The sequence below is a fragment of the Strongylocentrotus purpuratus genome, unplaced genomic scaffold (genome assembly GCF_000002235.5).
Source record: "Strongylocentrotus purpuratus isolate Spur 01 unplaced genomic scaffold, Spur_5.0 spur5_scaffold_10, whole genome shotgun sequence".
Lineage (NCBI taxonomy): Eukaryota > Metazoa > Echinodermata > Echinoidea > Camarodonta > Strongylocentrotidae > Strongylocentrotus > Strongylocentrotus purpuratus.
In genome coordinates, this window is record NW_022145595.1 from 26,376,809 (window position 1) to 26,391,907 (window position 15,099).

Consider the following 15,099-nt stretch of genomic DNA (forward strand, 5'->3'; position numbering starts at 1 on the left):
GTACATGTCAAAATTGAAAAGACACCAATATTACATGTAAGCTCAGAGGCACATTCATGTGTAGTATTACTAGAAAGAAGAGTAAAAATGTATTATGCTACAGTATATTACTGAAATACATGATAATTCCACCGTACACAATATACATACACACTTTATAGTATAATTATGTGGGGGTAACAAAAATTATGTTCAGTACACAAAATACATGCACATTTACTGTGCACTATGTACATCAATATGTAAGAATAATCTATTCTATAAAAGAATGTCCTCTATAAAACTGAAGCAGGCTGAACTTATTTCATAATCCATACAGAGAAAACAAAAAAGTGAATCCCTTCTTTAAAAAATATGTCTTCATAAAGCAAGTTTCTCATGACCTTAATCAAGATACACGAGCATACATTAATGTATGGTTGCACTAATCTATGTACGACACAAATAAAAAAAGACAGCAATGGATGTTTAACTCACCAGAGATTTGTGATATATGTCCAAAGAAGACACTGATTTATCAGGTCTTTTTCTCTCTACGATCTGTGACAATGGTGCTGCACCTTACGGCTGCTTTAGAGACCTACAGGATAGGAGCTGTCGGCGCAACATGAGGGCAATGACGAATGGGAAAGAGTAGAGCGGTCGGTCGGTGTGTAGGTGTGTGTGTGTGCCAAGAATTCTCTGTCCATACACATCAACCAGACCAGGCAAAGAGAAAGAGAGCGAGGGGTTGAACGGGGAAGGAGGAGGAGGAAAGGGAAGGGTTGATGGAAAGGGGAAAGGGGTAGAAAGAAGGGGGAAGGGGAAAGGGAGTGGTGGAGGAGAAGAGGAAGGAAAACAGTGAAAGCGAGAGAGAGAGAGAGAGAGAGGGAGAGAGAGAGGGGAGAGAGAGAGAGAGAGAGGGAGAGAGAGAGGGGGGAGAGAAAGAGGGATGGAGTGAAGTGAAGGAGTTGAAAGGGTGTGGGCAATAGAAGGGAAGAATAGTGAAGTGAGAGTTTGAAGATGAAATGGGGGCAGTGAAAATGAAAAATCAAAGAAAGAGAGGTCAAATAAAAAAGAAGAGTGAGAATAGAGGAGTAATTATCAAAAAGAAATTAGGTGTAGGAAAGACATAGGGACAGAAGAAGAAAAGATACAAGAAAAGGAAAGTTAATGAAAGATAGAGAGATGTGGTGGGCAAGAAGAGAGAGAGACAATAAGAAAAATGTTAAACACAGGATTCAAAGTATACATGTACATCACATCACACCTCTGTGTTATATTCATACCAATACAGCCTGTCATTTTAGACTGTAAATATAGCAATATTCCTATGTGGAAATCGAAACATCACATCAGAAAGTCAGAAACAAATATTATTTCACTTCATGAAAAAATTAGCATAAATTGCATAATTATAATAATAAAAACGGTGCTTATAATTACCACCAAAGTCATATGATTTTGTTGGGCATAACACAGGAGAATTAATCTTCCTTTAATTCCATTTTTGCTTTTATACTTTATAATAACCATCCATACAGCAACAACAGCAAAAAAAACATTTTAACCTTCTCAATATGATGAGTGTCTTTATGTGTTTGTGGAGGAATGACGGATGTACATGTATTTCAAGACTAATGTAAACATAGCCTCAGGAAAACATCATATTACTCATGCAGCACTGACGATATGATACATCGATATGATACATCGTTGCATGTACATGGTAGCAGCTGACACTCAGCAAAAAAGCCTTCAATCTTTTGTGACAATCCGAATGCTTGCCTGAGGCCTGCTCGACATAGCAACAAAAATGTAGTTTGTGCATTAATAACAGGCTAATGAAATAACTTGTCACTAGGTCCCCAGGAAAGAAACATCCATAAATTTGAATATGTTTATTCATCTTTATTCAGGAAGGTATACATATAACATAATAATAAAGATGTGACATAAAACCCAGGACAGAGATTTGTATTACATTAAATGCATCTCATGCAGGGTTGAACAATTACAATACACAAAAACAAAACGGAAAAGAGAACATCATAACGTCAGTGTTTTAAATGAAAACATTAATAATTCCTAACAAAATAACAAAAACAAAAATAATTATTACTTTCTTAGTTAGCAATGCCAAGTGAGCTCAGATAGGCTGTAAAAAACAATATAAACCCACAGAATATACTTTTGAAATATTACTTTTCCCAATTACATAATTATGCCACACCTTACATTTAGGTACCGTCATCATATCTGTCAATATAGTAGCATGCGTAATCACACCACGAGAACCTGTCCCCATAGAGAGAGGGGGAGAAAGAGAGAGAGAGAGAGAGAGAGAGGGGAAGAGAGAGAAAGAAAGAAAGAGGGAAAGGAAGAGAGAGAGAAAGAGGGAGAGGGAGAGAAAGAGGCCTCGCTATTGCAAGTCATACAAATTAGTTAAACCACTTACACTCCCAAGTAATGTTGTGATTGCCAGGTGCGTTCCGACCGGCTGTGAAAAATAACATACGACCCAAACAGTACGGTTTTCAAGATTTCATTTCTCAGTTGTGGATACCTTACTTTGCATTTACATGTTTTCAACATATCTATAAGTCTTTTCTTGTTGTCAGGAGTTATCAAACCTCGGGAACCTATCTCTATACACATTAATTTGGGAGTCCAGCCGGCTTCTGAGATATCATGTGTTAGTCCGGCGTACCTGTCAAGCTTTCGTTGGTGAGCCTGTTGAATGTTGGTTTCAAATGGAATTGTCAACTCAAATACTAGTATTTCCTTTTTTCTAAAATTAATGAAACATAAATCAGGTCTTTGTTGTGTTGGAACAATGGTTGGGGGAACCGTCCCTCCACTGATTGTCTCCCCTTCCACGTCAGCATATACTTGGTGATCACTATCGAGGCCGTTCTGTTTGATGGTCTTTAGCAGATTATGTACAATGTTATTGTGGCGCCACGTGTATCTATTTAACATTTCCTGACAATTATTCAATACGTGATGCAAAGTACCTTTGGCTTGACATAAACTACACAAGTCATTTATTCGCTTACCCCATCTATACAAGTTTTTATTACTCGGCAGACTATCAATCGCTGCATTTATTGCAAATTTCATAACTCCTTGTGGTAGATTGAAGATGATGGACTTCCAGGACAAGTCACAGTTTTCTATTTCTAGTACCTTCATGAATTCACCTTGGACTAGGAGAGGTTCTATTTCATTTTTCCACTTTTTCCTGCTTTCCTCTTTCAGGTTCATTTTGACTGATTTTTTAGTATCTTTCCAATTCGTTTGTAAACTGGTTTGATGAATTTGGTGTGCAACCTGAATTGTAGATGACTTTCTGGTCCAGTTTTCCTCTCTGGCCAGTTGTTGATCTAAGGCGTGAACTACCATTTCGTCGCCTTTAACTTTCGATCTACTGTAGGCAAGGCAATGACATGTTTGGTAGAGTTCAGAAATAGTGGGAATATTAAGCCCCGCTGGGGCATGAACTACAGCAATATTGGCACCACACCGGGGGATGCCCATCCATTTTTTAATGTATTTGTCTAGAAGTGTATCTAGTTGTCCAAGGTGAGTTGCATGAAGGTCATGTACAGTTAACATATATCTCATAGAGGAGAGAGCATAATCATTAAGAATTCTTAGCTTATACTCGTTTTTTATGTTTACACTATCTATATTCGTGAGGGTACTATCAACCTTATCTCTGATGAAATCATATGTTTCTGAAGTCTTCATCCTGAAAGTTATTTGAGATCCGAGAAATTTAATAGGATTATTTTGTACAGATGCAATTTGTTCCCTAGCTAAGCAAAAATCAATAACTGTTGGTTTACCGCCTGAAATTGATAAGGAACGACACTTCTTAGCTTTGACTGTTAAGCCCATACTACTGAGAAGTTTATCTACTTCTTGAACAAGTTTTTGATGATACCTTTTATTTCCAGTTATCAGGTTAAAGTCGTCGGCATACGGGGTAGTTATTAATTTCTGGCCGGCGAAATCGTAGCCATATTGCTGCTTCTGGGTTTCAAGATATTCAATAATTGGGTTGAAGCACATGAGAAATACAATTGGGGATAGAGGGTCTCCCTGAAAAACCCCTTTCCTGAAAGCAAAGCGTTCCGATTGCCACCCCGGACCGCATACTCTGCCATTTAGTCTTGAGTAGAGAACATCAATGTAACGGGCTACTGGTTGAGGTATTGCGTAACGGCTTAATGACGTAGAGATCAGCTGATGACTCACGCTGCCAAACGCGTCGGCCAGGTCGAAGAATGTGATGTGCAATGTTTTTTGTTTACATCGAGCATGTTTCAGAATTTCATGTACGACTTGGTTGTGTTCTATACAGCCGTTCACTCCGTTAATGAATGCCTTCTGGACCCGTTTATCTATGAATTCATTGGCTGTGAGATAGGTTGACATTCTCTCCGATAAGATCTGATTAAATATTTTACCAATGCAACACGTCAAAGATATCATCCGGAAATTTTCTGGTTTTGTTGTTTCACCAGATTTGAAAATTAAGGCAACTTTTGATTCGGACCACATTTCGGGGGGATCACCACTTTCCAAAATCTTATTGTATAATGTTGCCAGGAAGTGGTGGGTACAGTACAAGTTTTTTAGCATTCCATACATCAGACCATCATCACCGGGTGCTGATCTTGCTTTTTTCCGTTTCAGAACATTCTTAACATCCTTGGGTTTGAACGAGTTCATATCGAAGCTTTGGTAGTTTTCCGAATTCACGTTGACGTACGGGAACCAGGACAACGACGTAAGATCAATAACATTGGGGACGCTGTACTTTGTACAAAAATATTCGTCCGCTTCCATCTGAGAAAACGTTGGCCGAGGTGACTTTTCATGTAACGAGCCATTACAAACTTTCTTCGAGAAATCATAGAAGTTATCCCGAAATCTTTTCTCCAAGTGGGCTCTAGATTTTTCGTCCCTGTGTTCCTTTGTTTTTTTCTTTAAGTACGATATTGTTTTTATTGCAAGTTTAAATGCTTCCCGGTCCTCTTTGGTTGCATTTTTGCCGAATGCTTTTTTTCGTAGTAGGTTTTTTCCGTTTCCTAGCCTGAGTAAGCGTTTTTGGTTCGTGTTCAATATACATCTGGTTGGTTTGATTTTCCAGAAATTCATTTTGCTCCTGAAAATATTCAGTCACGATATCGACAAAAGAGTTTGCTGCCACTTTAGGGCTAACAATGTTGGAGCCAAGATCATAATGAAGGGGGGCGATGCGATCTTTCACAGCTAGGTTGTGAACGTTCCATTCAGAATCACTCAAGTATGGGATAGTGAATCTTCTACCTTCTGTTCTTTTAATGGCAGCAATGCAGAGAATGACTATTGAGAGTACGTACCTGAACTCCATGGTTAGGCCTATATATCAAGCGGAGTCTTAACAAAGAAGCACGCCTGACGTAGCGGCGCAATGGAAGGTAATCTTCCGATAGGTGTAAATGATTCACAGTGAGATTTTTGTCCTCGTAAAATATCAAAATATCCACAATTTCGCACACTAATTGGTCTGCAATATACCGGTATACGAAGAGCACAATACAAACTCACAGAAAGTATCACACAAAACAGGATGAGGGGCAGCCTGCTGACAAAATTTGCAAATTTGCAGTGGTATCCTGGAACCGTGTCAGTGGCGCCGTATCCTCATTTTCAGATTTTAAACCCGTCTATTAAGGGTGAGGGAGGGGGGGGGGGGTAGTCTGCTGGCACAGACCCTAATTTGACACTTAATCAAAAAATCATTGTGCCTTGAGAGAAGTCTAGGCCAGCTACCTACTGGTTGTGTCAATAGCAGCTACAGTACATGGCCTATGGTAGTCTTATAGTGCAGACTCACTTTTACGACTGACCAGGGTTTGTGCTTTCAGACTAGGGGGGGGGGGGGGGCTCATACACTCTAACAATTAGCTTTGGGGGAGGGGAGGGGGCCTTATCGTTGGGAAGAACCCAAGCATGATTTTTACCACGGACACTGAGCATATATTTGTCTTTTCTTTCTCTCTGGACACAACAAATTAGTACATTAACTTGACATCAGTTTAGTGTCGATGCACAAAAATAAAATCTTTTCCTTCTTTTGATTATAATCATAATCATAGACTTGTCTCTACGGGCCTCAACTTCTCATCCCAACTGCATTTACATTGAGCACAGTTGGTAATCTTATACCCAAGCACACTTGTCTTGGTACACAAACCATTCCACATATTTTATTACCTGCTCAAAGTCCTATCACCATGGCAACTGTCAACTGTAATTCTGGTTCAGTGATGGACCATGTACCAGCTCTCTCTCTCAGTCTTTGGTTCAATAAAAGTAGAGTCTGACTGACTGATTGCTACTTCACAAGCTTTGGGTGTGGACGTGAGATCTGAGAAGGAGGAAAGAGAAAGGATGCTTAGACTCCAGATCAACAGATGGTACAATGTTCACTTTGTGAATGATTCATGCCTAATGTACATGATTGAATGTGATATGAATCAATGAATGTGCAAGCTTTTAACAGCCAGCAATAAGGACATCCTGTTTGGAAAAATCATTTTGAAATAAATGTACAGGTACATGTAAAGTACATACCGGTAATAATAATAATACATGAGATTTATATAGCGCCATTATCCATTTTAATTAAATGCTCAAGGTGCTTCAAAATATTATATGCAGTCTTCAAAGAATACTATGTAAAAGTATTAAAGTAATCATATTGTACTATTAAGAGCAATACCGCAAAATACATACGGTAGACATGCAATGTCCTATACTATAGTGCATACAGTATGCACAAGTCATGTACAGACTACAGTTACAAGACCAATTAATGTTGTCTACATGTACTTCAATAAATCACATAGTTAGTGCCAAGTAGGATTAATCTTAACCATCAACATTTGATGTATTCTCCATTGTTCATGACACTTATTGCAAAAGGTGATGTAGAATGGCAGATGGTAATTGGACCTTGAAAGTAATTTCTGATACACAACAATTTCGATACAGTAGGTTCCTGATGGTCAGGAAAAATCTACAATACGTATTAAATCTCATTTTGTGTACTAGTATGGAGTTGAAAAAAAGTTTTAAACCTTGCTCCAAATGAATTAAAAGTTTTAACTAGGCCTGAGTCAATCCGTTTAACCGACGGTTATCCGACCGCATTCATCAAAACCGTTTAGCATTTCTTGCTCCGTTTAACCGTTATTTGCATACATTTTGGAATGTGCTAATAGCCGATGATAAAGATAATCAAAGAAACCGCAGTGTAATGTTACACCCTGTCCGCTGCGCGCCAGCTTTCTGACAGCAGTAATCTCCATGAATGAATTTGTAAACAATAAAACAACCATGCCCTCTTCCCTATTTTCTCACCCTCTCTATTCCCTTCTCTCTGCAATGTGTTCATGTACCTTTTCTTATTACTGCACTCTCAGACAAGCAAAGTTCTAAATGTTTACACATTCGATGGTCAGTTCCTCTCACATCCCTTCTCCCCGAGTCTCTCTCTCTGTCTCTCTCTCAATATTAATATCAATCCCTTGCCGACTCGCCCCCCTAAAATAATGTTCATATATAAATAAAATACAAAAATAATGATAACAATAATAATTGAAGTTTTAGAAATATCAATCAACAAAGTCTTGGACATTGTGAGTAATTTAAGTTTTTGATCACACACAGCCACCCTTTCTATCTAAGCTAGTCTCACTTGTCTTAATTCTTCACTCTCTCATGTTCCTGTCTGGTCCATGCAGCTCTCTTTCATACACACACACGTACACACACACACCTCAAACATCGTACACACAAACCTCAAACATCGGCGCCCAATACACTGTACATGTGCATACACACAGATGGAGAGCACATGGCTTCTTGACTCCCACTGAACTGTGTGAGCACGTGCGGTCACCAACCTGTAATTTATGTTGGTATCAAACTCCACCCACATAGCTAGAGAACCTTCCTGATTGGTCACTAACTTGGATCAGCTCATTGCAGGGTGTGTCTTGGTAGTAAGTGTTACACACTTCCACATAATTTCATATGGCAATGATACATGCAGCAGGGACATGCTACATGTAGACATGTCCCTGCGTGAAGGGAGCTCTCTCCCTGACCACATGCAAACATTGCATTGCAAAGGCATATATAAACACGTCACAGATCAAGCTATCTTCACAGCGCGCGTAACTTTGCAAGGTTAATCATGATATCAGATTCAGATGAGGAATAATAAGATATTTTGTATGTTGTTTATTACTGGTCTCTGTTTATCAGAAAGACCCAATTTATGCCAAAGTCCGGCTCAGAATGCTCAGCGCGACAGTCTGAAGACCATCAGGCGTTCCGAGCTACATCGCTATTACAAATACTGTATTTTCACTTTTTCAGATTATTATTTAACGGTTAAACGAAACCGCCGGTATACTTTTAACGGTTATCCGTTTAGCACAAAAACCGTAATGACTCAGGCTTAGTTTTAACGTTAGAATGTGAAGAGTTCAGAAGCGATTTGTAACTTCCGAGTTCTTATTAGCAATCAAAAGTTTGATTCTCGGGTTAACACAGATACGAAGGGCAATAAATAATATAATGTGATGTCATAGAGAGTATGCGTATAATGTATGGTTCTTTGAGATGGATTCATGAGAGCATTGTATAGTACTGAAAGTTACACTGTACATAAATTTATACTAAATATATTGGGAAATTGGGGGAAGGATGTTAATTTGTGTCATCCTTCTGTATCTCAGCAGGCAATATAATTACCTTTGTTGAATTGTATAAGCCTGGACATGTAAGTGAATATATCTTATTCTCCATTTTAATTCTAACTCCCCGTCCCCCTCCCCACACACACACACACACACACACACACTTCTAAGACTATGTTCCTTCATGTTCTGAGGCTTATACTTACAAAGGCATGGTGCCTATACTGTACATGTACATTAGTATGTAAGGAGGATGAAAATGTTCTTCTTATAAAGTTGCAATCAATCAATGCAACAAACATTCCGTCATGCACAACTCTACAGGCAGGTCCTACACTGTATCTGTCAACTACTGGGGGTAGCTAGAGGGCGAGTCATGTGACATGTTAATGAACCATTGACTTAACTCCACGCACCCGCTGACAAGATTACACCCGTACTTATCCCAAATCCCCTCTAATTAGGCGTTGGATGTTGACAAATTTTGGGTGTGCTACATCAAGCGGGAGAGACAGAGGACACTCACTCTCAGATGCAGACATGATCAGCCTCATTTCAAGGCTCAATGATTACACTTATTTCCTTTTGAAACTATCCATTAATAGTCCTTCCTACATGTACATTACATCTCAAACTTGGAAAATGAGGATTTAGGCCAAAAAAAATTTTTTTTTAATGTTTAGCGTCCTGTCTTTTGAAAAATAGGGAGGAGGCCCTTTTTTTTCAAAATGGCCACTACATGTAGGTACATTTTCCCTGAAAGTCGGGCTATTTTTCAAGATGGCCGCCAGCATTTTTTTCTTTTTAATCAGAAATAGATCATTTCAGCAGTGTATTTTTCCATTAAAAAAAAAAAAAAAAAAAAAAAAAATGTTTACCAAGGGGGGTAAAGAAAAAAAGGAGGCAGATGCCAAAAGGGAAGCAGGTGGGGATGCTAAACCTGATTTTTTTTTTTTTTTTCGTTTTGTTAAATGGCTTTTAATAGTGGTCTGCTCTCTCCTACTGTACACTCTGGTCTACCGGTACCTTTATTTACATACTGGTCCAAGAACTTGATCCCGAGTCTCGTCTTCCATGATATGGTGGTGTTACAGGTCAGTATCCAAATAATTACATGTAAATCTGATTGATTTTGACCTGGATCAGTATAAACCTTATAAATCACAAATAAACAGACAAACAAACAAAATACCTCTTTCTCTTTTACAGAAATAGCAAATGAGAAAAATTATACATATACATGTATATACATGTACAGTGTGTGTAGTTAATTTACAAGTAGTTTGTAAATATTTAGGATTGTATACAAACTTTTCTTAAAGTTGATTTGAGAGATAGGAGAAATAAATAATTTCACTATGAAGGGAGGCTAGATGAGTCCTTGCTGCATACAATAAACAGGATGCACTCAATGTTGTACATCTAATATTTGGCAAGCCATTATGATATCATATGAATGTGTAAATGAAGGTGTACATGTATATTCCAATAGTGATGACTTAAAGATAAAGACCAGTTATGGTCATGCGATTACATTGTGAAAGAAACGTTCTGGAATCATCAAAATGATAAGAAATTTGGCCCAGTCTTGATAAAGCTATAAGCACTGTACACAGAAAGGTGTAGAAGGGACTACCCCGACACGAGCATAACACGTGCGTTATATCTATCAGGTCTAAATAGATATAATAATTTACCAAATATATCAATTAGTCGGCGGTTTCTCGGTAAAATTTGTATGATCGCGTCAAAACATATTCTTTCACATGGTTGATAAGAGCTTCCATTTCATTTTTGAGAGGGGGGGCATTTCCAAAACTGGTCTTTACCTCATAAACAGCAGTCTTGTACAATGGATGTTTTGACTGATTACAAAAACTACATTGTGATAGATAAGATACAGTATAGGTTAGCGAATAAAATACAGGCTAGCAGGGAGCGATTTAGCTATATAGCTCCAAAGTACCAAAATTTGAATTACCAGGTATTAGCAAATGTACTAAAGTAAAGAAGAAAAAAAGTTCTATTTTATTTTTAAATTGTACCGGTAATTGGTATTTCAGACTATTTTTACAGACAATAGAAAGCACCCATATAAAATATGATTTAAAAAGAGTAATTAAATACTTCAACAGGATTTTAAATTCATTTTGCTTCTTCCTGAATTAAACAGTAAACCTTTAGATTGTACATCTACAATGTATGTAGTCCTGCAAAAATCCCAGGATTTAGCTAATTGTGGTACAATATAACGTTTTGTGTCAAGTTTTTTTTTCTAGCAGTAGCTTCAAAGCAACAAAATATTGAAGAAGGCTTGGGAGACAGCCAAGTGATTCTTACTCTTTAACTAAATGTACTGTACATGTATTGGGGCTACATCTTGAATTTTAATCATCAGTTTCCTTATTAAATTTGGCATACAACAAATTTTATAGGCATACACTGTAAATTCTACAAAGCTTTTACACATGTCTGCTAAAAGGACAAAAAACCTTGCCATTCTTTGGCAAGATCTATTACAGGACATACATCACTGTACAATACAATTCTTGTGCGGGACTGGCTACCTATAGCAAGGAGAAAATTACTAAAAATATTTTTCAAATATGTTTCTGATTACATATTACACTGGAAGATTACATGTATGAGACCCAAAATTCCCAAGCACACCATAAATATCTTTCAAATGAATGAAAAGAGAAAGGAAGGAAAAAGAAAAAAGTAGGACAAAGAAACTAGAAGGGAAAAGAAAAAGCATTCAAATTTCAAAATACAGACATTTTAATTGTCTTAGTTGTTGATGAACTGAACACATTTTCAAATTGCATGGTTTATGTAGAAACATATTACCAATAAATATATGATTCATTTTCTATTCAATTCAATTATTTCATAAAAATCACAAGAATAAACATATTCATGGAGAAATTTGATGGATCAAACACCCCAAAAAGCCAGTGGATCCATATCTAGACAACATTGATGAAGCAAAAAAAAAAAATTATAATAAAATAAATACAAAATAACGCAACAAATACTACAGGTAGGTACAGTACAGTATGCGTTCAAATTGTGTCACTGAGAGTGCTTGCACGCTTAGGAGAGGATGGGGGGATGTCCTCCAAAATGCAGATTTGTCATTGGTTTTCACAGGAAATTCCATACCAAGTCATATTTTTTAGGTAGAGAAAAATATTATCTTCAAAATGATATGCGACAAATATCCTGAAGTTCTTGACTTAGTTAGATACTATTGTCCTGATTAACCCTGTAAGTTGAGGCTTTGATCGGATCGGAAGATCGGAGCGACACCCTCGTACCGTGATCGGTATTCGGCTAAAATAATCGGCAAAAAAAATCAGCAGAATTTTTTTTTTTTAATGACAAAGTTTTTGGCTGTCATATGCCGCTGGGCTAGGGGTAGAGCGAGGTGCTCACTCTCTCACATTTACAGGCAAGTTTTTGTTCAACTTTAAGTTGTTACATAATCACAATTCATTTTTCACTCTCAAAACTCACTCTGTATTTTTATAATCCCTCTCATTCTATTCTACTGTATGAAGAAATATTAGGCCCTCTCTAAAAACAAAGCACAGAACCGTAAAATCTTTGCTGTTCTTGATCAATTACATGTAAATTGTCAACTGTTACTGATGTCGTACTCGAGCTCGCTGCTGGTTCGTCCGATCCATATTCGGGGCCGAGCCGGCTAGCTGCATATGAATATGAGTACAGTGCATGGAAACGTACATCATCAGGCTAGCTAGCTAGCGAGAAGTGAGATCGAGGCTTACGTCTTCGATGAAAGGGAATAAAACTAAAAGGCAGAAAACTTTCTAACTTCTTGATTTTGGTGGCATAATTCATTCAAAATTCAAATTTATCTGTTTTTATTATCATTTAGTTATTTAAGACTTGTATGTGAGGAATTTCATTGTTAGCGTGAGAGCATGAGAATTGAGTGAAATGTGTGAGTCTCACGCTCAATGCGTGAGTGTTGGCAGCCCTGCTATAGGCTAGAAGAACATAGTCTAGACCCTAGATCTAGATTTCTGCCTCCTGGATTTAATTCATCTTTATGATTTCTGGTAGACAGAAATGACCCATATCAGACGGTTATTGACATTCCCCATATACAGAGATCTCGTACCGTGGGGGAAATCTCGAGCCAGCGATGAACATCTTTTCGTTCACGACATTTTCTCCCCGATTTTCTTTATTTAGATCTAATTTTCTGATTTCTAAATCAGATATAAAATAGGTTGGTATATTTTTTGTTCTAATTACAGTTATCAAAATTTGATAACCTATTCTAAAATGCGAAATTTACAGACTTACTTATATGATTTATCCAATGTGTATCTCAGAACTGTGAAACAGTACGTTCATGCACTCAAACATAGAGCTATATGACCCGACGACCGATATATTTCCGGGTCAACCTACCGAAACATAGCCAACGGCCAATCAGGGCACTCGTTTCGCGGGTCAAGCCGGGCCGACTTGTACTAGTTAGTTGACTACAAGACTTTCTCGGATTAATCATTAATTTAGGATCTAAATGAGCAAGTTATCGTAAGTCAAATAAGCTATATAGACCTAGGGGTCTATATGTTTTTTGTTTAATATAGATCTAGACCCTAGACTCTAATTATTGCAATATTCCAGCATTTATGAGGTAGGGTAGCGCGCCCAGTATTCGGTCAATTCCCAGTATTCGGTCAGACAGCCGTTTCAACAGCTGTAACAATTAAAAAAATAATTTATGAGCCACGAAACTTGCACAAATCAGGCAGCTGAACAATTTTTCTTAACTCTCAAAATTAAATCAGATTTAGGGCCCCGGAAAGATCTCCAACTTAGCTCGAAATTTGTCAGTGTCGCACAACTTTCCGCACTTCCGCGTTCTCTTAGCACATGTGCTAACATGCATAGCCATATGTAGAAGTCTATTGCGAAACAACTACGTGTGCTGTCACAATGAATTTAGTATGTGTGTGAAGAGAATCACTTCCGTGTTCGCTCCATCGCAGCGAATTTGCAAATGACGCACTTGCCGATGTGCAAGAGGTATTTATACGATACCCTTGCCATGCGGTATCGCTCGGCCAGTATTCGGTCAACGCATTGACATTCAGTGCTTTATCGCACAATTGTGTGAAAATAGTGTGCAAATAAGCTACGCTCCTTTGCAACGGAGATACCACGCACAAATTGCGTGACCGAATTCTAATCGGCACGACCGAATTCTGGGCAGAAAAATGCTCCGTCTCCTTTCGGAAGTATTTTGCTTATCATTATTCTATATTTTAAGTGACTATAAAATCCTGTTAGAGGAATAATTTCTTTTCTTTTGATGGGTAGATTGCCAAACAAAAGAGGTAAGAATTCAAAATATTAGTGATTTCCCCTTAAGTGACCAAATACTGGGCACTCTACCCTAGATCTATGTAAAGTCGATGAAAATCCTGTTGCATATTTCATTCATCGCAGTCCTGCCGAACCGAACCATTTGTTCCGTACAGTCCCCATAGGACAAACTTCAGTCTCTATAATCGGAGGTCTAGTGGAGCCAGACGTAGTCTCAGTGGAACAACCGACGATTAGAGAGACTGAAGCTTTTGGTCTAACTTTAACGTTAGATTTCTGGTTGCAGAGGGGGCAAACAAATTGAGAAGGAAGAAACAAGAGCTTGAACTGGAAGCCTGACTGCTGAGAACATACTACATAGTCTAGCCTTCTTCCAGAATCTCGGGTAAAGGTAGGTTGAAGTATAAATGTAAAGTGATTTATAATCAGGCTCTTCTCAGCTCTCCGCGCCCGCCCCGCCGTCGCGACATTGCACTGCGTCCTTAGCACCGAATATCAACAATCACTCGCTGGGCAAGTTCCGGTCAGTCCGTATTTGAACATCTCGTTGCAATTGCACGCCCCCGGCCCCAGCCAAAATATAAAAATTCATGATTCTCTAGATTTAAAGCAAAACCTCTGGAAATAATTTCGACAGCGTGTCACACTGACCATGAAATGTGTTGTACTGCAAAGTTCAAAATCAATCACATTAGAATAAGGATAAATATAAGAAACGTCAATTTACCCAATCTCTGGTCCAGATGTAACCAGACGGCACTCCTAGAAATGTTCATCGAGTTGTTCGCTGGTATTTGGCGTGATGATGCGGAATGAAAGGGAATAATTCGTCCGCGCGGAATCAGCGAAGGGAATCTTTTCCTAGGCCATTAATGTGTGAAGATGAACAGTAGATGGCGTCCCCGATTTTTACCTCTGATGAACAATCCAGTAAAAATAAGTAGGAAACAATTCTTCTTCTTCTGCTTTTTTTTCCTTCTTCTTC

At 38.2% G+C, this 15,099-nt stretch overlaps 1 protein-coding gene across 4 annotated transcripts in view; it reads right to left on the reverse strand.

The window, feature by feature from the left end:
• LOC587138 (protein FAM13A) overlaps positions 1–14,998 on the reverse strand; it is a 75,337-nt gene extending 60,339 nt beyond the window's left edge. For 2 of the 4 annotated variants that reach the window (XM_030979910.1, XM_030979911.1), the window contains exons 1-3: positions 14,842–14,997; positions 6,250–6,403; positions 478–681 (exon numbers count right to left, since the gene is read on the reverse strand). The gene's annotated coding sequence lies outside the window, so the exon portion shown is untranslated. Of the gene's footprint in view, positions 1–477; positions 682–6,249; positions 6,404–14,841 lie in introns of all 4 variants that reach the window. The other 2 variants (XM_030979909.1, XM_030979912.1) reach the window with 2 other exon arrangements.
• Positions 14,999–15,099: the final 101 nt, after the last annotated feature.